This window comes from Thamnophis elegans, chromosome Z (genome assembly GCF_009769535.1).
Source record: "Thamnophis elegans isolate rThaEle1 chromosome Z, rThaEle1.pri, whole genome shotgun sequence".
Classification (NCBI taxonomy): Eukaryota; Metazoa; Chordata; class Lepidosauria; order Squamata; family Colubridae; genus Thamnophis; species Thamnophis elegans.
In genome coordinates, this window is record NC_045558.1 from 128,279,917 (window position 1) to 128,302,278 (window position 22,362).

Sequence of the window (22,362 nt, forward strand, 5' to 3'; positions counted from 1 at the left end):
TACTCATTTGTAGTTAACCGCACTTCTTTTTTTACATATTCTACTGCATATGAATTAAGATGACCAGTAAAGACAAATTTACAATTCACATTTAATCAATACATTTAGTAAGAGTTCACCCTAATATACTAAAAAATGTCAATAAATCAATAATGACAATAAATATGTCAATACATAAATTTGTGTTGCAATTTATGTTTTTTTAGACTCCAGTTATAATTGCCTTCCAGGAAAAGAAAACCCTCCTAAACTATCCAAATCTCAGGGGACAGGGCAACATAGAACATCACTGACTCGGTGCATTGTTCTCGGACTTAAATGTAGAAGTGCAGAAGTTTTCCAACATGTGCATGTAAAATATATCAGGCAAAAATAAAAATTTGTTAAAGCTTTCTCTTCATGAGCTGGTGTTTATCATTCAGTTCAGGTCTCATCATGATAATAAAACACTTGGGAAGAAAGATGCAAACCAATAAGCCAGCACTGGAGGAGATCATGGAGAAGATCTCCACAGCCAATGTATATTTTCCCCTTGTGCTTAGATAGGTTGGGATAAAACACAACCAAACACTGCAGAAGACCAACATGCTGAACGTGATGAATTTGGCTTCATTGAAACTGTCAGGTAAATTCCTAGCTAGAAAAGCAGCAGAGAAGCTAAGGAGAGCAAGAAAACCCATGAAGCCCAAAACACAGTAGAACATGACAGATTCTTCATTGCACTCCAGGATGACTTCTTCAGACATTGACTGTGTATCAAAATCTGGATATGGTGGGGATATTATCAGCCACACAGCACAAACACATATTTGAATAAGGGAGCAGGATAGTAGAATGAAACTGACCACTCTTCCCCCCACCCATTTCCTCAATCTGGAACCAGGTTTGGTAGCCATGAATGCTAGAACCACAACAAAGGTTTTGGCCAATATACATGAAACCGCCACAGAAAAGATGAGGCCAAAAGCTGGTTGTCGAAAGAGACATACAATCGTATTGGGTCTCCCAACAAATAGAAAGACACAAAGAAAAGCAAGGAGAAGAGAAACTAGGAGTATATAAGTGAGATTCCGGTTGTTGGCTTTGACAATGGGAGTGTCTTTGTGTTTCATAAAGATTGTTATTAACAAAATTGTCATTAAAACAAAACAAAGAGAAAGACCAGTCAGACTGATTCCCAAAGGTTCTTCATAGGACAAAAAGATGATCTGCTTTGGAATGCACATATTTTTCTTGGGATTTGGATATTGATCTTCTGGACATGGAGAGCAGTCATCTATGTCTGAAAAAGAATGCAGGTTAATTAATAGGAATTATAGTGTTGTGCTATTGTGGCTTACTCTCATTATATTTTGAAATTTCCTACCCTTTTCCTTTGATATTTCCCCCTTTGGACATGGAAGGCAATCATAACAACAAAACAACTTCCCTTCTTTCTTGGCCTTGCTGTAACCTGTCTCACAAGGATCGTTGCACAAAGATAGAGGTAATGCCTATCAATGAAGGAAGAAGAATATTTTAAGATACAGAGAGAAAAGGAAGTGCTTGGAGAGTTAATGTGAAATCAACAGATTCATCACCATTCTTTATAGACAATTTCTGTGCTAATTACTTATAGTTGGTTTTCTCAACTTCTTAATTTTGATGTCAGCAAACTGATGAGCTAGAGTGTGCTGACTAGCTGCTTTTACTTCAAAACCATGTAACCTTTGTCCATAATTTAAAGGAAGCCAAGAAAAGATGTAATATTCAATAGCAATTGCTAGAAAAATAAATAAAATGTACTGATATTTCTCCTTCCCCAGGACATTTTTACCTTGGTTAGTCAGAGATTATGTTCATCAATAAACATATTTAAATGAAGGCAGACAAATCTAAATTTAAATAGCTAACCTGATTAAAGCCTGCCGGCCATGTGATGGAATCTACAGAAATATTGAAGAACTTGTCTGCTGGAGCTGTGGGATCTACCACTCCAACTTTGACCCTAAGAAAGGATTGGTTTGGGAATGTGATCCAGTTGATGATATCATATCCACCAATGAATTCTCCATTTTTATCAAAGGAGATCTTTTCACCAACACTGTTGTTAAATCTAAGACTTCTCAGAAAAGAATGAAGCTGAAACACAAAGGTAATCAGAAGGATAAACCGAGGGAGGGAGAAATAATTCAAAACAGAATAGATGACTTCTGATAAATATATAGGAAATACAAGGATGTATTAAGCTACAAAACTTTAATACTATTTTTACTTCCAAAGAGCCTTATACATGCTCTAGTCATGTTATGGTTGGATTAAAATTGCAGTCCATCCAACAGACTAGAAACAAGATAAATAATAAGATAAAAGTACATGTAATTGAAAAGATATATGTGTATGTATGTATGCATACACACCACATATGCACACAGTAAGACATACTTTTTTAGTGTTATTTTTTATCTTGTTCTTGTCTTACATTTTTAAATATACAATCTTATATTGAAAAGAGAGAGGAAAATGATCATAAGGCATATTGATTTATGCTAAACTAGATGGGCTCAGGATCATTTCATTTAAAGGAGTCATATGCATTCAATCATGGCTGCCATAAGAAACACAGCTACAATGTCTGATATTTCAATTCCTGGAACCTAACCAAGATACTAAGGAAATCAACCTCCTTCCCTCTCTAGAGGAATGGTCTTGAAGGAGAGGATAGAGAGCCACTATCAAGGCAACAGTCAAATACGATCTGGAGCCTTGACGAACAGATATAACTAGAGAAAACATTTCAGCCACACCACATCAAATATCAAATAGAATATGACATAGACATAGAATCCCATTTCGATGGCTCCTTCCGGAAGTAATGCTAGTAACATGGAGGGAAAAGAAATACTGGATAGATACTTTGGAGAAAGCTCAAGAATTTCAGGAACTCTTATTTGCAGATGAAGAGAGGTTTAGTAAAGAAGGAACCTCAAGTAGAGGACAAGAAGACATTATAACTGAATCCCAACTGGAGGAGCGAGAGATGAGAGAGGTCAGAGAACGAGAGAGATATGGCAGAGAAGAATCAAGAGCAAGGTCCCCAATTGAGACAAGATCTAAAGGTGCCCTCAAAGCAAACAACATGTAAAGAAGTTGAGGAATGGAAAACGAATATACTATCAGCAAATATAAATGGTCTTAACGTAACATTAAAAAGAAAATGTGTACTGTTGGACTTATTAAAACAAAAGCTAGATTTAATCTGTCTTCAGGAAACCCACATTAAAGAGAAATACAATAATCTGTTGAAATGCCCAAAATTAGGAAAAGTATTTTGTTCTTCAGCACAAACTAGAAAAAGAGGAATTGTGATGTATATAAAAGAATGGTTAAACCCAAAATTAAACTATGTAGATAAAGAGGGTAGAATATTAATGGTGGAGATAACGAATGGTGGAAAAAAAATCTTACTAGTTGGAATTTATGCCCCAAACCAAAAACAAGAAAGATTTTATGTAAATTTACATAAGAGGATAAATGAAATAAATTGGCAAAATATATGTATTCTAGGGGACTTTAACGCAATAGTAGACAGTAAAATGGATTATAAGGGTACACACAAGAAAGCACTAGAAGGAAATTACCGACCGCTTATACAAATATGGTGAAGGAATTAGACCTCTATGATGTCTGGCGAACAATGAATGATAAGATACAAGAGTACACATTCTACTCTCAACCACATAATTCTTGGTCACGCATTGATATGGTTTGGTCAAACCCGGTACTACTTATGAATACAGTAAATATTGAAATATCAACAAACAAGTGGGCCGACCATCATCCAGTTCTATGGCAATGGAAAGGAAAGACAAAGATAAAACCTAGGTGGACGTTAAACCAGAACATATTACAAGAGAAACAATTTGTACAATCAATAGAAAAAGAATTGGGATACTTTTTCCAAGAAAACGGTAAAGAGCAGACATCAACACAAAACGTCTGGGATACGATGAAGGCAGTCGTGAGGGGAACATCAATAGCTTATATAGCAAGAAGAAACAAAATGCATAGGGAAAAACTCAACACATTGAACAAGGAATTGAGAGAGATAGAACTGTTGATTCAGAAAGAGCCAGACAATATCAAATACAGGGAAAAAGGAGATTTAATTAAAAACCAAATAAATCTGATTTCTCAAGAGGAAGTAGCACGAAACATTAAGAGAATGAAGCAGAACTACTTTGAACATGCAAATAAAACTGGGAGATAGCTGGCGCACAAAATAAGAAAAGATGATGCAAAAAAAAACTATTAAACAACTGAGGGACGAGGAGGGGAATTTGAAACAGGAAATAGGGGAAAAGAAAAAGATCGTACAGAACTACTATAAGAAACTATATGAACCGAATGAAATTAGTGAACAAGATATCAGAAAATACCTAATAGAACAGAAACTTCCAGCCTTGCCGGAGGAGATGAGAGAGATGCTTGATAAGGAAATTACACAAGAGGAATTGAAAAAGGCCATTCAAAAATAAATAAATAAATAAATAAATAAAACACTTGGTCCTGATGGGCTTCCGTCGGAAATCTATAAAAAATTCCAAAACACTTTAGAAGACAAACTATTAGAATTATTTAATGAGGCACTACAAAAAGGTAAGGTCCCAAAATCCTGGGGGGAAGCTTTCATTACCCTAATACCAAAAGAAGAGGTGGATAGTAGTAAAATTCAAAACTATAGACCTATATCCTTGCTAAACGCGGATTACAAAATTTTTATATCAATTTTGGCAGAAAGATTAAAAATAATACTAAATCAAAACATTCATTCGGACCAAAACAGCTTTCTCCCTAAAAGACACATTCGGAATAACACAAGAATAATAATTAATACCCTGGAATTCTATGAAACAAGATCTGAGAAACAATTAGCATTAATTTTTGTCGATGCGCAGAAAGCATTCGATAATTTAGACTGGAATTTTTTAATCACACAACTAAAAATGATGAAATTCGGTGACAAATTTATTAAGATTATAGAAACTATATACTCACAGCAATTAGCAAATAAAATAATTAATGGAGAATTAATAGAGAGGGTACAAATCGGAAAGTGTGTTAGACAAGGGTGTCCGCTTTCCCCATTACTATTTATTATGTCGTTAGAGGTACTCCTAAACCAGATAAGATTAAATCAGGAAATTAGGGGTTTGACCATAAAAAAAGAACAATATAAAACACAGGCCTTCACAGACGACATGGTCTTTATTGTTGAAGACCCTCTAACCTCAGGACCGAAATTGATGAAGGCCATTGAGGACTTTGGGCATGTGGCCAGATTAAAAATAAATAAGGAAAAAACAAAAATGATTATAAAAAACTTTCCCAAAAAACAGATAGAAGAACTAGAGAAAGCAATGGAAATAAAGGTAACTAAAAAGGTCAAATACTTAGGGATTTGGCTATCTGCGAAATGTTCTTCTATAAAAGAAGATAACTATGATAAATTATTACGAAACATCCAAAAAGATTTAAAAAATTGGTCGAAGCTACAAATATCATTGATGGGAAGAATCACAGTAATCAAGATGAATGTCTTGCCAAAAATACTTTATTTATTTCAAACGGCACTGGTCAAATTAGGAGAAAAATTTTATAATGATTTGGATAAAACGGTACAAAACTTTGTGTGGAACGGCAAAAAGCCTAGGATTAAATATAAGCATCTTCAAGATAAAAGAACGCAAGGTGGAATGGGTCTACCGGAATGGAAAACATACCACCAAGCAGCAACAACAATGTGGATAAAGGAGTGGGTAATGTTAACCAACAAAAGAATCCTAACAATAGAGGATCACGACTTGCAATGGGGATGGCACAATTACTTATGGTGTGAGGGAAACAAAGTCCACAACTACTTTAAAAGACACCATCTAAGAGGGGTACTGGTTAATGATTGGCTTGAAATTAGAAGGAAATTCTATATCCAACTACCCAAATGGATATCCCCGACGGAAGCCCTGATATACCCAAATCTGATAAACTTCGACAAAAATGTTATTTATAAACAACTGTTAGATAACCAAAATAGACTAAACTCCAGGGAAAATTTGGCTGAAATGGGAATAAATATTGATTGGTGGCCATACTTTCAAATACAAAATAAGTACAAATCAGATCTAGCACAATTTGGCTTTCAGGACAAGGACCAGGAATTGGATAAAATTTTAATAGGACCAGACGAGAAATTAATCTCAAAAATATATAACTGTTTGCTGATTCGAAAAATGGAAACAGAAAGAGTGAAAGAAGTTATGGTAACCTGGGCCCAGAATATCGGCCACACAATTGAGTTAGATGACTGGGAAAGGGTATGGGAGTGGAACCTGAAATTAACGAAGTCGACAGCCTACAAAGAAAATGTATACAAAATGTTCTACCACTGGCATCTCTCTCCAACAAGACTGGCAAAAATTTCCACAAAATCATCGGCCAAATGCTGGAAATGCAAAATAACACTGGGCACTTACTACCACATGTGGTGGACGTGTCTGGTGGCTAAGACATATTGGAAGCGAATGCTAAGGTGGCTGAATGAAATTATGTCAACTAAATTAAACCTCAATCCGGAAATGTTTCTATTAGGGATAATAGATTAAAAAATAATTAAAACTAATCAATATCTACTCGTCCATATCTTGACGGTGGCAAGCATCGCATACGCACAGTGCTGGAAGAAAGAAAATGCCCCCACTAGTACAATGGTTATCAATAAAATCTTAGAAATAGCGGAAATGAATAGATTGACAATGCCGATTAACGAAAAAGAAGACACAGACTTCTATAAAGTCTGAGAGAAATTATACAAATGGTTTGATAACAAAGACAATGAGAATTAAGATATAAAAGGAGATAGTTGACTAACTTAAAATGACTTAAGCAACAACTTAAATATACAATACACAAAGACTAAGTGACAAATGAGAGTAGAAATGTATCAGAGGTGAGAATTCACCTACAAGTAATATCATTAGACCACAGTGTTGGAAAAACTTGAAGATCTGATAGGAAAAATCTGTTATAAATACCTGCATGGAATTAGTAACCTAGTCTTATACTAGGCAAGGTGAGATGAACTATGTGAGATGAACAGCACCGTCTGCGCTGTAAATATGTAAAGAGTTTTATCTCTTTTTTGTATCTTGTATTTTGTAAATCTTGCCATTTTTTATAACCTTCCATTAGGGGGGGGGGAGAATCAGGTCACCCCCTGAAGAGGAAAATATGTAAACACAACAACGGATAGAGGGGATGGAGGGAGGAGTAGAAGGAAAGATAGGAAGGAGGGGAGAAAGGAGAGGAAAAGGAGAGAGGGAGAAGCAGAGGAAGAATTGGAGGGAATGCAAGAGTAGGAGACAGGGGAGGAAAGGGAAGAAGAGGGGAAGAGCAGAGGAGAGGAAGGGGAAGGAGAGAAGGGGAAGGAGAGGAGGAAGGAAGGAAGGAGAGAAGAAAGGGGGAAGGAAGGAGGGAAGGAAGGAGAGAAGGAGAGAAGAAAGGAGGGAAAGGGAGGAGGAAGTGAAGGAGGGAAGGAAGGAGGGAGGGAAGCAAGGAGGGAAGGAAGGAGGGAAGGAAGGAGAGAAGGAGAGAAGAAAGGAGGGAAGGAAGGAGGGAAGGAAGGAGAGAAGGAGAGAAGAAAGGAGGGAAAGGGAGGAGGAAGTGAAGGAGGGAAGGAAGGAGGGAGGGAAGCAAGGAGGGAAGGAAGGAGGGAAGGAAGGAGAGAAGGAGAGAAGAAAGGAGGGAAGGAAGGAGGGAAGGAAGGAGAGAAGGAGAGAAGAAAGGAGGGAAGGAAGGAGGGAATGAAGGAGAGAAGAAAGGGGGGAAGGAAGGAGGAAAGGAAGGAGGAAAGGAAGTAGAGAAGGATAAAAGAAAGGAGGGAAGGAAGGAGGGAAGGAAGGAGAGAAGGAGAGAAGAAAGGAGGGAGGGAAGGGGAAGGAGGGAGGGAAGGAAGGAGGGAAAGAAGGAGAGAAGGAAAGAAGAAAGGAGGGAAGAAAGGAGGGAAGGAAGGAAGAAGAAGTAGGATTGTTGTAAAATAAGATGGGTGTATGGGATGGTAAGAAAGCAATTTCAATTTTATTGTCAATTGTAGGGGAGAAAAATTGTTACATACATATTATTAATAAGTTATGAGATCATATAATTGTGAATGTATATATGAGAAATAAAAATTTATAAATTCCTGGAAAAAAAAAAAAAGAATATGAGGAAGGGCTAAGCACACTCAGACTTGTCGGATCCTGTTATTATTGTTTCCAAAATTAGTCCTAACCTAAGTTTTCTAACTCAATCTTCCACCCTTCTGAGGTCAGTAAAATGAGGACCCGGATTGTTGGGGGCAATATGCTGACTCTGTAAACTGCTTAGAGAAGGCTATAAAACACTGTGAACCAATATTTAAGTCTAAGTGCTATTGTTATTTCAGCATGCTGAAACTTGTTTGAGTAAGAATGTCACAATATATCAGTTCTTTCTCTTCCACGCATGGATTGTATAGGAAGATCCTCATCGGGAAATGCCAAAAAATATGGGGATGATTGTACTTTCAACAAATGATTAACTCTGTCTGACTCAATGCAAATGTTCGAATGTCCAAAAATGGAGGGGATGCATTTCAGAGATGTAAAAGGCAATTCCGTTTGGATATCATTGTCTGTGAGAAAGAGGAAGATAATAGCTCCTCTCTAATAATTCACACAGTTTATTGCAGATACAGATAGTAGAGTGCTCAGATTGGCAGGAGTTTATGTATAGGTGCAAAACAAGAAGAAATCAGCTTCGAAGAATCACCATCTTTCATTTTTGTGTTTAGCCTTGACAGGAAGTTAATTTCATCGAGAGAAGCATATTCTAATATTTTTGTAGAATGCTTTTTACAATTTTAATGTCAGCATATGAATGTTTCAATTACTTAATCCATTATTACATCTCACTTTTGGATTTTCAGACATGAATATCCCTGGAGAATAATCTTCGTTAGAGTTTATGGACACCTGTTGAAACTACAGATATGGTGGTTTCTGCACTACTCTGTAACGGACTTACCTGCCACCACATTTGATTGTGAAAATGGTTCCTTCTTTCCTTCATCATTGTTGATTCTTTAGATTTGAATATATAGAGAGATTGCACAGCATGTGCCACAGCATGGACCGCATTGTAAATACTGTAACTTTGGCCACTCATGCGTGTTTCAAACACAGATGTGGGGAGGGTCTCAAGCCTCTCCTGTCCAGTACACTTTTTCTCAGAATCCTCCATTTTTGAGTTTGAGAAGAAACAACTGAATACCTGTTCCCAGAAATCTTTCCGAAAGTGATCGTTTTGATTGTTTTTTGGATTTAGATTTTGAAGAAATTCCTGGAAATTTTGGATTTCCTTTGCATGAATTGCAAAGGATAAAGCACCATGTAGGAAATGGATATCCCAAGATTTATGAACGGCAGTAGATGTGTAATCTGTCTGAGCTGTTATAAGCCAGATCTTATTCTTCTTTGGTACATCCTCCACCTCTGAAAACTGGAGGAAGGTTCTCAGAGCTGATAAGGACTGAGTTTCACCATATAAGATTATCACACTGGCTGTGCTGTTCATAAGAACATGGTATATATGTAATCCTTCATCTATGGTATCAGTAAAATCACTGTAAAAAGCTACATTTGGTAACTCTGCTATGAATTCAATGCAGATGCCATGTTCCAAAAATGTGGGAAGCATCTCCTGGAGGAATTTTTCTCCTTTCTCATCTTTTACTATAAGAATTCCAATCCAGAGCCATCTAAAATACAGCAATAACTGCAGGAGGCCCTTGCGTTGGTGGGATTCATTCGGAAACATTTGTTGGAAGAAAACTGCTTGAGTCTCTTTATCCATGATTGGAGCAGAGCCATATATCAACTACAGAAAGGTAAACATATGCAATTGCAAAGGTCTATGTGAGCCTCTGAAAATGTGTACATTTGATTTGAGTATTTTGCTATTTTTATATACTGGAACATTATATAACTTTTTGTGTTGATTAGGAAATATCAACCAAGATGTCACTCTTGAAGTATCAGTAAATGCATTTTTGTGGAAACTTTTGTGAATATTTCAAATTTGAGCCTTAGTTCAGTACCTGGAACTTGCTATGTCAAATAGCTTCAAAATCTGTTCAGACTTATGATTACTCATGCTATTTTGCCAACTTTTCAAGCAAAAATAATTACTTATCTGAAATGTTTCTCCTTTTTACAGAGAGAATCACATAGATGTTTAGTGAGTTAAGATAGAATGATAGTGTATGTCTAAATCAAATCTTACCTGGGGAACTTTGTAGATACACAGCACACTTGCCATGTGAAGGGAGATGTCAGGTGCCCCAATTACTGCAGCCAAAGTATTTGTGAACCCACACTTGTAGTTAGGGATGAATTTGCCCTGAGTGAAAGGCAGCAACATTGAGGCATAGTAAGTCCAGCTTGGACTAAAATTGCTGTTAAAAATGTGGAAGCCCACTGTGATGTTGGTTAGGATCTGAGGATTTTCATTAATATGTTTTATAGTAAATGTTAAGGCCAGGATATGCTGGAAATTCTGAAAAACTATTCTGTAAAAGAGAATTTTAAAAAATGCATTAAGATCTGTGTCACATTATGGTATGTGTGAAATAATTCTTGTTTCTATGGGTGAGAATGGTTCACTATCAAAGTTCAGTTTTAAGAATGGCTTATATGGAAAAGAAAATTGCTATATTTTGATACCAGAAATATCAATCAGAAATTTTGTCATGGGAAATATGTGCTTACCTTTTCTTAATTTCAGTAACAGCTTCATAAATATAATCATATGTACCTGTATATTAATAGATTTTAGATTTGATTTGCTATAAATTGAAATTTGATCTCTATTTCAACCATTTCATCTTTACCTGGAAACTGAAGTAAAATATAATTTTACATGAGATAAACCTAAACATCCTATTTTAAATGTTCGTTTCTGGAGTTTTTGTCCTTAGAGGAAAATATTTCAAGTATCATGTCATTTACCAGCAAGGTGCAGAGCTTGACAATAAATTAATAATATATTTACATAAGTCCATCATGAAATTCCTGAGAAGGATCTTGAATGAAATCAATGGGATTAGAAGATGCAGTGAATGCAGAAATAATGCCAGCAATATTAATGTCTCCAAGCTGATGGTAGGTGTGCTGAATAGGAAGAGGCTCCTGAAAGTCACATTTATGGCTGGGATTCTTGCACATCACTTCAGACAATATTATTAATTCCACCAAGATTAATATCTTCCATGAGTTTTTTCTTTCTGTGTTGAAATGCCTCTGTCTGCTACAGGATCTTTGAAGTAGATCAGACTGATCTGTCTTCTGGAGATGTTTTTCAGAGAAAACTAGAGAGTGCAACATACTAACAAATCAACTCAGAGCTTTGATGCTCCCAGCCATGGGTTGGAATAAGATGAGCACAAAAATTACAATTATTCAATGTCAGTTGCTCCTATTTTCATGGAGCCCCAAAGGAATTGGAAGAGACAAACTGGCTAATTTCATAATGATACTGAGACAGTCACATATGTGAACAACTTCAAACCATGTGAGGACTTGCAGAGGCAGGAACATATGAGCCACAAGACAAAAATTAAAATCATTAGATCCATAAAGAGAAATAGAGATGTAAACATACGCATGTGTAAAGGCATTAGTGTACTTCTGCCCTGCTCTGCTCTGCTCTGCCTTGCCCTACCCTACTTTATCCTATCCTATATCCAGTGGTGGGATTCAAATAATTTATCTTTTGATAAATGATCTATGGGCGTGACTTGGTGGGCATAGCTGGGTGGTCATGTGACTGGGTGGGCATAGCCAACTCAACATCACTCATATTAATGGGCTCCTCACCTGGCCTCTCCTCGCCCCTTCCCTGCCAGTCAGTCCTCACCTTGTCTTGCATATTATGGTGAGACAGGAAGCTTTTTCAAAGTCATCTTCCCCTTGATACTTAGATGAGATTTTGCTATCAGAAGACCTGATGTACATTTCCAAGTATTGTTTATCACCATTCTCTTGGTAAGGCTGAAAGGAGAGATTTATAAAGAATAACAGAATTGGAGGGGACCTTGGAGGTTTTCTAATCCAACCCCTCCTGAAGCATGGTATACCCTAATCTATTACGGACATGTTCCTTCTTAAAAACCTCCAGGGATGGTATAACCACAAAGCCCATGTGAAGCGAACCGACAATAACTCAGACAGTAACCCACCCCTGCCTTTTGTCTATAAAGAAAGATTGAACACATCTACGAAGTGACCTGATTAATGATTGTCATGACATATGACTATAATTCTGATCAAAATTATTGTTACAAGTTAAGGACTTCCTGAGGAAAATATATGCTGGCTGTGGAGATCTTCTTCAGGATCTCCTCCAGTGCTGGCTTAGAGGTGTGCACCTTTCTTCCCAAGTGTTTTATCATTGTGATGAAACCTGAACTGAACAATAAACGTCAGCTCATGAAAAGGAACTTTTGACAACTTTTTCAATTATACATACATACATACATACATACATACATACATACATACGCATGCATGCATGCACGCACACATACAGACACACACAAAATAATAGTACAAAATGATTTATTGATATATTTCAGTATGTGATTGTAATCTCTGACTAAATATATAGGTTAAATGTGAATTATAAATGTGTCTATATCTTAATTCATATGCTCACTAGAATGTGTAAAAAATTAAATACAATTAATTTGGTTACACATACTGTGTAAAGGTCACTACTAAATGCTTTTGAGTTTCCTTCCTCATAGGTAGAAAACCTTGAAGGCCCCCCCGCCCTATTTTGTTAAGCATGAGTAAATTTAAAGTTTTTTCAGCTGGCAATGTGTTTTCTTCTTAGTATCAAAGACCAATGAAATCTCTGGCACAAAAATAATTCTAGTAAATTCAAATAAATTCCATCAGACATCCAAATGCACCAACTCTCTGCAAAGGACATTAAACATCCTGAAGATGCTCTCAGTGCCGTTTTCATAAATGTGAAAGGGTTACTGGATTAAAAGATTGTGGCAAAGAATTTTCAGACCTAGGCTTCTCCAAAAAGCATGAAGCAGAGTCCTGGACCCGACAAAACACATTTTATTAAATTAATTTATTTATTTGTTTGTTTGTTTGTTTGTTTGCTTGCTTGCTTGCTTGCTTGCTTGCTTACTAACTTACTTACTTACTTACTTACTTACTTACTTACTTACTTACTTATTTATTTATTTATTTATTTATTTATTTATTTATTTATTTATTTATTTATTTATTTATTTATTTATTTATTTAGCTTGTATGCCACCCACTCTCAAAGAGACTCAGGGTGGCATACAGGTAAAAAAGGAAGGGGGGGACATACAAAAAAATAAAAAACAACATTAAAAATTCCACAACATTCATAATTCAGGATGGGGCTGGATAAATCAACAGCCCCAGGCCTGCTGGAACAGCCAGGTCTTGGTCGCTTTGCAGAAGGCCGGAAGGGTAGTAAGGGTCTGGATCTCAATGGGGAGATCGTTCCATAGGGCCGGAGCAGCTACAGAGAAGGCCCTCCCCCGGGGAGTCGCCAGCCAACATTGACCGGCAGATGGAATCCAGAGGAGGCCTAGTCTGTGCTATCGTATAGGTCTCTGGGAGGTAACTGGCAGGAGGCGGTCTCTCAGGTAGCCAGGTCTGATACCATGTAGGGCTTTAAAAATAATGACTAGCACCTTGAAGTGTGTCCGGAGACAAATAGTAATCCAGTGCAGCTCGCGGAGGATAGGTATAACCTAGGTACACCCACTATCGCTTGCGCGGCTGCGTTCTGGATTAACTGGTCTTCGAACACTCTTCAGGGGCAGCCCCATGTAGAGTACGTTACAGTAATCCAGTCTTGAGGTGACGAGGGCGTGAGTGACCATCCAAAGGGCCTCCCGGTCCAGATAGGGTCACAATTGGTGCAACAGGCGAACCTGGGCAAAGGCCCCCTGGTCACAGCCGACAAGTGATGTTCTAGCATCAGCTGCGGATCCAGGAGGACTCCCAAATTGCGAACCCTTTCTGAGGGGCATATAATTTCACCCCCCAGCCTAAGAGATGGAATAGCTGGACCATCCCTGGGAGAGAGCAACAATAGCCACTCAGTCTTGTCGGGATGAATTTGAATTTCTCTCACTCACATTCAGCAACAGCCTGGTAAACAGTCTTTCAAAGGTAATTTTTTGACCACAGACCTTATCTAGCTTGGAAAGTTACCATGTAAATATTTTCCAAAAGCAATACTGTGCAAGGAAAGACTTTGCAAAAAGTATCATCGATTCATAGAGAGATCCTCACACACCTGAAATGAATGAACAAAAGAAAGAATTGTTTCCTGCAAAAGCCCACTTCCCTTTCACTCCTCTTTTATTTCCTATGGGAGGGGCCATTCACCATCCACTTGTGGCTTTACTCCCAGGTTGATCCTGATTTCTTGACTACTTTTTTTTCTGGCAGCTCTGTGCATGCGCACACTGGGAACAGGCTCCCACTCTTCTTGTGCCTCACTGTTGTCTAGCTCCGAAGGCAGCTGCAAGATGGCCTTGGCCCCCTCTCTACCTCTGATGCACAGCCCTCATCCAAGTCTTCCCCAGCCTCCGGGACTGGCCTATGTTCCTCCCCAACCTCCTCTTTGTTCAACTCTGCTGCCAGCTCTTCTGGCCACTGGCAGACCACAACAAAAACTTCCTACTTCCTTCATTGAGCACTGGCCCCTGCAACTACTTCTCAAGTTACAGTTTCTTAGTGTCAGTTCAAAGTTATAATCTCCAGGGCTACTTAACTCCTGATGTCAAACTCACCCCTCCCATGGTTACACGATCATAATTTATATGCTCAGCAATTGTCCCACATTTATGGCTGCTTGCAGCACCTCACACTTATGCAAACATTATTTATGATTTTTTTTGCTGGAAACTTCCAGTTATCTGTGAAATGACCATCATGACTTACGACCATGAGTCTGAACTCAATTGCAGTCATTAATAGAGGACTTCCTGTATTTCGAATGTTATTCAAAGAGAGACATTTGTACACAAAAAGAAGACACTCATGGAAGATGTTAGCATTCATACAGTTACTGTTAATAGTAGTACTTCAAGTGGTGTGCAAGAATCCTAATCTTCAATGTGGTTTTGATGAGCTTTCTCCTATTCATCACACACATCATCAGCTTGGAGAGATTAACATTGCTGGCATTATTTCTGTATTCTTTACATTTTCTAAACCCATTGATTTCAGTCAACATCCTTCTGAGGGATTTCATGATGGACTTATGTACGTACAAAATCACTTGATTATCAAGTTCTGGACATTGCTGTTAATTCATATGAAGCTTGAGGTGTTTTCAGGGGACATATTTCCCATGATAATTTTCTCATTTAATATTTCTGGTACATGAATTTAGTAATTTCATCCATATTTAAAAATGGAGGTTAGATACAATTTTGATCTAGGGTTTGTTTTGTATGAAAAATAAATCCAGTTCTTGGGAGGATAGGTAGATAGATAGATAGATAGATAGATAGATAGATAGATAGATAGATAGATAGATAGATAGATAGATAGATAGATAGATAATAGACAGACAGACAGACATAGACATAGAAATAGACATAGACGTGTGTGTGTGTGTGTGTGTGTGTGTGTGTTAGCATTTTGCTTTGCATTTCCCAGGATCTTAGATGAATAATGAAAATACTGTACTGAAACACATTTCACAAAATGTGTTTCACTGAAAGATGGTGTCATAATAAAAAAATAGTGCACTTTTAATTTTGATTTTCTTGGTTTTACAGAATATTTTTTCAGAATTACCAGCATATCTTGGCCTTAGTTTTTACTGTAAAAGAGATCAATGAAAACCCCCAGATTCTACCCAATGTCACACTGGGCTTCCACATTTTTAACAGCCATTTTAGTCCAGGCTGGACTTACTTTGCCTCAATGTTGCTCCCTGTCACTCAGGGAAAATTCATCCCTAACTATAAGTGTGGGGTCCCAAAAACTTTGGCTGCAGTCATTGGAGGACCTGACATCGCTCTTCACATGGCAACTGTATTGTGCATCTACAAAGTTCCTCAGGTAAGATATACTGAAGATATACATTATCATTCTCCTTTACCCCCCAGACATCTGTATGCTTTTCTCTGTAAAAAAAAGAGAGCATGTTGAAATTTCTAGTTATTATTTTATGCTTGTTAGGATCACCATAGCAGCATGAATAATTGTAACTCTGAACAGACAGTTGGTATGTTTAGCATAGCAAATCATTCCACGATTCCAAACTTTGAACAAATATTGAATATTTGAAATATTCACAATGAAACTAGTTCCAGGAAAAGGTATTTAGTGATACTTTTGGAGGGACATTTTGGTTGATATTTCAAAATAAAAATGACTATTATTTCATTCTATAAACTCAAAGGGAGTCAAAGACTGAAATGAATATCCACAGTCTTCAGAGGCTCACGTCGACCTTTGGAATTGCATATGTTTATCTTCCTGTAGTTGATATATGGCTCTGCTCCACTCAATCAATTTTCTTCCAACAAATGTTTCCAGATGAATCACACCAATATAAGGGCCTCCTGCTGCTACTGCTGTATTTTAGATGGACCTGGATTGGAATTCTTGTAGTAAAGGATGAGAAAGGAGAAAAATTTCTCCAGGAGATGCTCCCCACATTTTCTGAACATGGCATCTGCACTGAATTCATTGCTGAGTTACCAAATGTAGCTTTTTATGGTGATTTTATTGATACTATGGAGGAAGGATTACATATATTCCATGTTCTCATGAACAGCACAGCTAATGTGATCATCATATATTGTGAAATTCAGTCCATATCAGTTGTGAGAACTTTCCTCCAGTTTTCAGAAGTGGAGGATATACCAAGGAAGAAAAAGATTTGGCTTATAACTGCTCAGACAGATTACACTTCAATGTCTGTTCATAAATCATGCGATATTAATTTCCTACATGGTGCTTTATCCTTTGCAGTTCACACAAAGGAGGTCCCAGAATTCCAGGAATTTCTTCAGAACTTAAGTCCTAATAACAACCAACATGATCATTTTTGGAAAGATTTTTGGGAACAGGCATTTGATTGTTTCTTTGCAAACTCAAAAATGGAGAAATTTGAGAAGAAATGTACTGGACAGGAGAGGATTGAGACCCTTCCCACATCTGTGTTTGAGACATGCATGAGTGGACAGAGTTACAATATTTACAATGCAGTCCATGTTGTGGCCCATGCTTTACAATCTCTGTATTCATCCAAATCCACGGAAAAATTATTAGTGAAAGAAGGAAAAAAACAGTTTAACAATCAAGTGTGGTGGGAGGTAAGTTTGTAGAGTAGGGCAGAAACCACAATTTTTATTCATTTATTCATTTTAGTTTGTCACTCATGTACAAGATAATAAGAATAAGAATAAACATGAATAAGAACACAGGAAATGGGTATAAATAATGGGGACAGTAGGACGGGGATGTTAGTCAAGCTGGTGCACTTATGATGCCTCTACCATATCAGTACTTGCTATATCTGTCCATAAACTCTAGCAAACAATATTCACTAGGGATATTGACATTAAGTCTGAAAGCTGTAGAATTCAATTTAAAAAATAATTGAAGTCTTATGGGGGAAAATAACAATAAACACATACAATAAATTCGACTTCCTGGGAGGAGCATGCTGATGGTGGCAGCTTAAAATTAGCTGCCCCCGAATTCCTGGTCACGTATCTGTTTAGATGATCATCCATCTGACGTCTTAATTGATTTATTATCCTTCAGGCAAGAAGGGAAGAAGAATAGTTTTGCTGGCAAATGCCCTTAGATTTTTGCAGCTTCTGTGCCTGCAGAGAGAGGGGGGCCAGCCCAAAGCAGAACGGCATCTGTGCTGGGAACTTCAAACTGCCTTGTGCAGTACAAAGTAAGGTCTCCCCCACTCAGTTCAAAGCTTTGATTTATTTGATTTTATTACGAGCTGAATCCGTTTACGTGGACATTAATTGTTTACCAAGATCTTAGTTTCCTTTTTTTTAAAAGATCTTCCTCTGAAAATTTATTTACTTAGAGGCTTTTAAAATGGCGCCGAGCCAGCTGGATTCTCTGGTAATAATGATTATCTTCCTAAACTCCTTGTTAAATGCTACAGAACTCCAAAATTTCAAAGGAGCGTCTTATCACCTGTTTCACAATAGGCCAGCAGAAACTTTCTAATTAGTTTCATTTTTACAAGACTTCCATTGTCTCATTAATCTTGCTTATCTGGAATTTAAATGGTGATGAATCTGCTGAACTGTCTTGTTACAATTCTTATTTTCTGAAAGTTTTGCCAAGCCTCAAATTTCAAAGTAAAGGGAGAAATTCAGCATCTTTACTTATAGCTGCACAGTCAGGCAGCAGAGTTTTATTAACTGCTGGAAGATAAAATTTGGAATGGCCTCAAAACCAAATCTTAATCCAAAACCATCGCCCTCTATTCCCAGGGGCACATCCCCAGTGCCAGGCACAAGGCTGCAGCCTCCGCTCCCTATGCCCTCTGCTGGAGATTTGTTAATGAAAGAATTCTTCTTGAGTGAATTAAGTGTGGCTCTTAACGCACAGACAATTAAAATGGAAGATAAACTTAGAGATCTTAAAGAGGAGATAAAACAGGAGATAAAACAGGAGGGAAAAGAGGAAATAAAAGAAATAAAAGAGGAAATAAAAGGGGAAATAAAAGGACTTAAACAGGAGTTGTATGAGAAAATCGATGCCAGGGTTGTTAAAATTAAAGATGAAATGCTGAGACTTGTAACTGTATTGACAGAACATGTTTCCGGAATTGAATATAGTCTAGAGGATATTAATGAGGCTAATACCAACTTGACATTGAAAACAGAGGCGATGGAACAAAAAGTGGAAAATGCTGAAAAAGAAATAATTATGATACAGTATAGACTGTAGTTCGCATTAAGAGTAAGGGGGCTGCGTGAGGAGAAACAGGAGAACCTGAAACAGATCCTATCAGAAGCCTTTGACCGCCTGGTGGGAAGACCAGGGACTAACCTCGACTGGCATATCGACAAAGTTTATTGCGTTAACTCTTGGGTGGCAAAGCAGAAACAGCTTCCTCGAGACATCGTTATATACTTCACTACAAGAGAGCTTTTGAAATATGGTACTACAAGAGTCTTATAACACTAAGCTTCAAATTGGCAGTCAAGACCTGATTGTTTTGAAAGAGATACCACCTCAAATGGTATCACCTCAAATGGCCAGGAGAGACTACGCTTTTTTAGTCGAAGAACTCAGAATTCGTCAGATACAGTATAGATGGAACGCACCATTTGGCATTATACTTACATTTGATAGGCAAAGATATCGCCTCAACTCTGTATGGAAAGCCCGAGATTTTTATCATAATATTTTGAAGGCTGGATATCCTGCATCATCTGGACCTGGAGAAAGACCACAAGAAGCACAGGACAGACAGCAAACTACACAACTATCAGATAAGATGGAGCATCTCTCTCTTTCTAGAAGCGCAAGTTGTTATGGAACAAAGACCTAGCCGTATGATTACTAGACGAATGGAGAAACAAGCTAAAAAGCAACAACATCAACAATCACCGGCCATCAATCAAGGAGCTACAATAACAAATCTGGAAGCAGTGGGAGGAGCTAGGCCTAAGGTTTAGGCCATGCAGGAAGCTCTAAAAATGCTTCAGCCAACCAAAGATGACAACTAAGATTTTAACATGGAATGTCAATGGATTGAATTCCCCACAGAAGAGAAAGAAAATATTTCACTATCTCAAACAGTTTAAGAATGACATAATTTGTTTGCAAGAAACTCATATCAAATCAACTGATCAAAAATATTTGATTAACTCAAAACTTGGTCAACATTTTATAGCTTCTGCTATGGAAAAGAAGAATGGCATAGTTGTATACTTAAGAAAAGACATGAAAGCTGAATTAATTGAAGCAGATCCCTTCGGAAGATATATCGCTTTAGACCTAATCCTAGAAGGGAAAAAGACATTACTTTTGGGAATTTATGCCCCTAATCAACAGCAAGATGGATTCTATAGAAATCTTCATGCTAAATTAGTACAGTGGGACTATAGGTCCTGTATACTATTGGGTGATTGGATAGAGATAAGAAGACTTCTCGCCCAAATACTAAGATGCGAGCAAAGTTACCCAAACCTTTTTTTGACATGATGGATGACTTTGAATTGAGAGATATTTGGCGAGAAAGAAACACAGAGGAATATGATTTCACTTTCTTCTCTGATAGGCATCAATCCCTTTCAAGGATTGATTTTATACTAACCACTAATGATTTGCTTTCTAGGGTCAAGAAGACAAAGATTGTGGCTAGGGTCCTTTCGGACCATAACCCAGTTTGGATGGAGTTGGGAAGGGTAGTGCAGGCAAGAAGGTTTTGGAGATTGAATGAAAACTTATTTAGATATGAAAAGTATATTAATGATTGTAAAAAATTGTTATCTGAATATTTCATTTTGAATATGAATAAGGGTACATATATGGAATTCGTATGGGATGCAAGCAAAGGGTATATGAGTGGGGTGCTGATGAATATAAATAAAACACATAGATATAAACAAGGGTTAAAACGAACAGAATTGGAAGAGGAAATTAAGAGAAAAGAGTTGGAGTTAACAATGAATCCAGGTGATACAAAGGTTAAGAAAGCTATCAACATATTAAAATCTCAATTTGACATGTTGATCTCTGACCAGGTAGCTACTAATTTATTATATGCAAAACACAATACCTTTTGTAACACAAACAAACCTGGCAGATGGTTAGCTTATCAGATTAGGAAAAAAAGGAAAACTCGAAATATATCTAAACTGATTTACAGAGGGAAGGAGGTGTTTCAACAGGAAGAGATTCAAAAGGTATTTCGGGAATTTTTTACAGAATTGTATAAAGGGGATAAAATTAATGGTCTAGATATAGACAAATATTTAGATAAAGAGAAAATACCTTCAGTTAGAGAAGAGCACAGGCAAAAATTGAATCAACCAATAACCTTGGGGAAAATTTTGCATGTAATTAAGCAATTAAAATTAGGGAAAGCACCAGGTATAGACGGTTTGACAGCGGTTTGCTATAAAAATTTACAGTTAGAAATGGTAGAACCTCTTAGAGAATTATTTAATAAGATTCAAACGGAAGGTAAAGTGCCTCCATCTTGGAAGACAGTGTTTATATCTTTGATACCCAAAGAAGATCAAGACACTACCCAACCAAAAAATTATAGACCTATCTCATTACTTAATGTAGATTATAAAATTTTTACTAAAATACTAGCAAATAGGTTAATGCTGATTATTCTACAATTGATACACACTGACCAAACAGGTTTTATACAGGGGAGACAGATGAAAAATAATGTCAGATTAATTATCAATGCATTAGAATATTTGGGAAAGAACAACCAGATCCCTGCTGCGTTCATATTCTTGGATGCTGAGAAGGCCTTTGATTGAGTTAATTGGCAATTTCTGTTGAAGATATTGCAAAAAATGCAGATAGGAGATAATTTTTTACAGTCAATTAAAGCAATATAGCAACAGCAAACAGCCCAAATTATAGTCAATGGAAGTTTAACAGACTCTTTTCAAATTGGAAAAGGTACAAGACAGGGCTGTCCTTTGTCCCCGCTATTGTTTATTATAACTTTTATTGTTGAATAAAATACGGGGCTTGGATGGTCTAAAAGGGATCAAGATTAGGCAGCAAGAATACAGAGTGCGCGCTTTTGCGGATGATTTGATCATAATATTGGAACAACCACAGGAATCCAGTAGGGTTTTAACGAATACGATTAATCAATATGGTCAAGTATTTGGTTTTAAAATAAATTTAGGAAAAACCAAAATATTAGCTATAAATATGAATACTAAACAAAAGGAAGAACTAGGAGGGACACTAGGATATGAGGTGGTCAAAAAAGTCAAATATCTTGGAGTCAATATTTTAACCTCAAACGGGAAATTATATAAGTATAATTATGAACCACTTTGGCATAGTATACAGATAGAGATGAAAAAATGGGAGAAATTGCACTTATTTTTGCTGGGTAGGATAGCGGCAGTGAAAATGAACATCTTACCAAAATTTTTATTTCTCTTCCAAATGTTACCTATACTTAAAAAAGATGTGAATCTTTTAGAATGGCAGAAGGGTATCTACAAATTTGTATGGGCAGGAAAGAAGCCGA

At 37.1% G+C, this 22,362-nt stretch overlaps 1 pseudogene; it reads right to left on the reverse strand.

The window, feature by feature from the left end:
• Positions 1 to 91: 91 nt before the first annotated feature.
• LOC116521739 lies at positions 92 to 14,920 on the reverse strand (annotated as a pseudogene).
• Between the last annotated feature and the right edge of the window lie 7,442 nt (positions 14,921 to 22,362).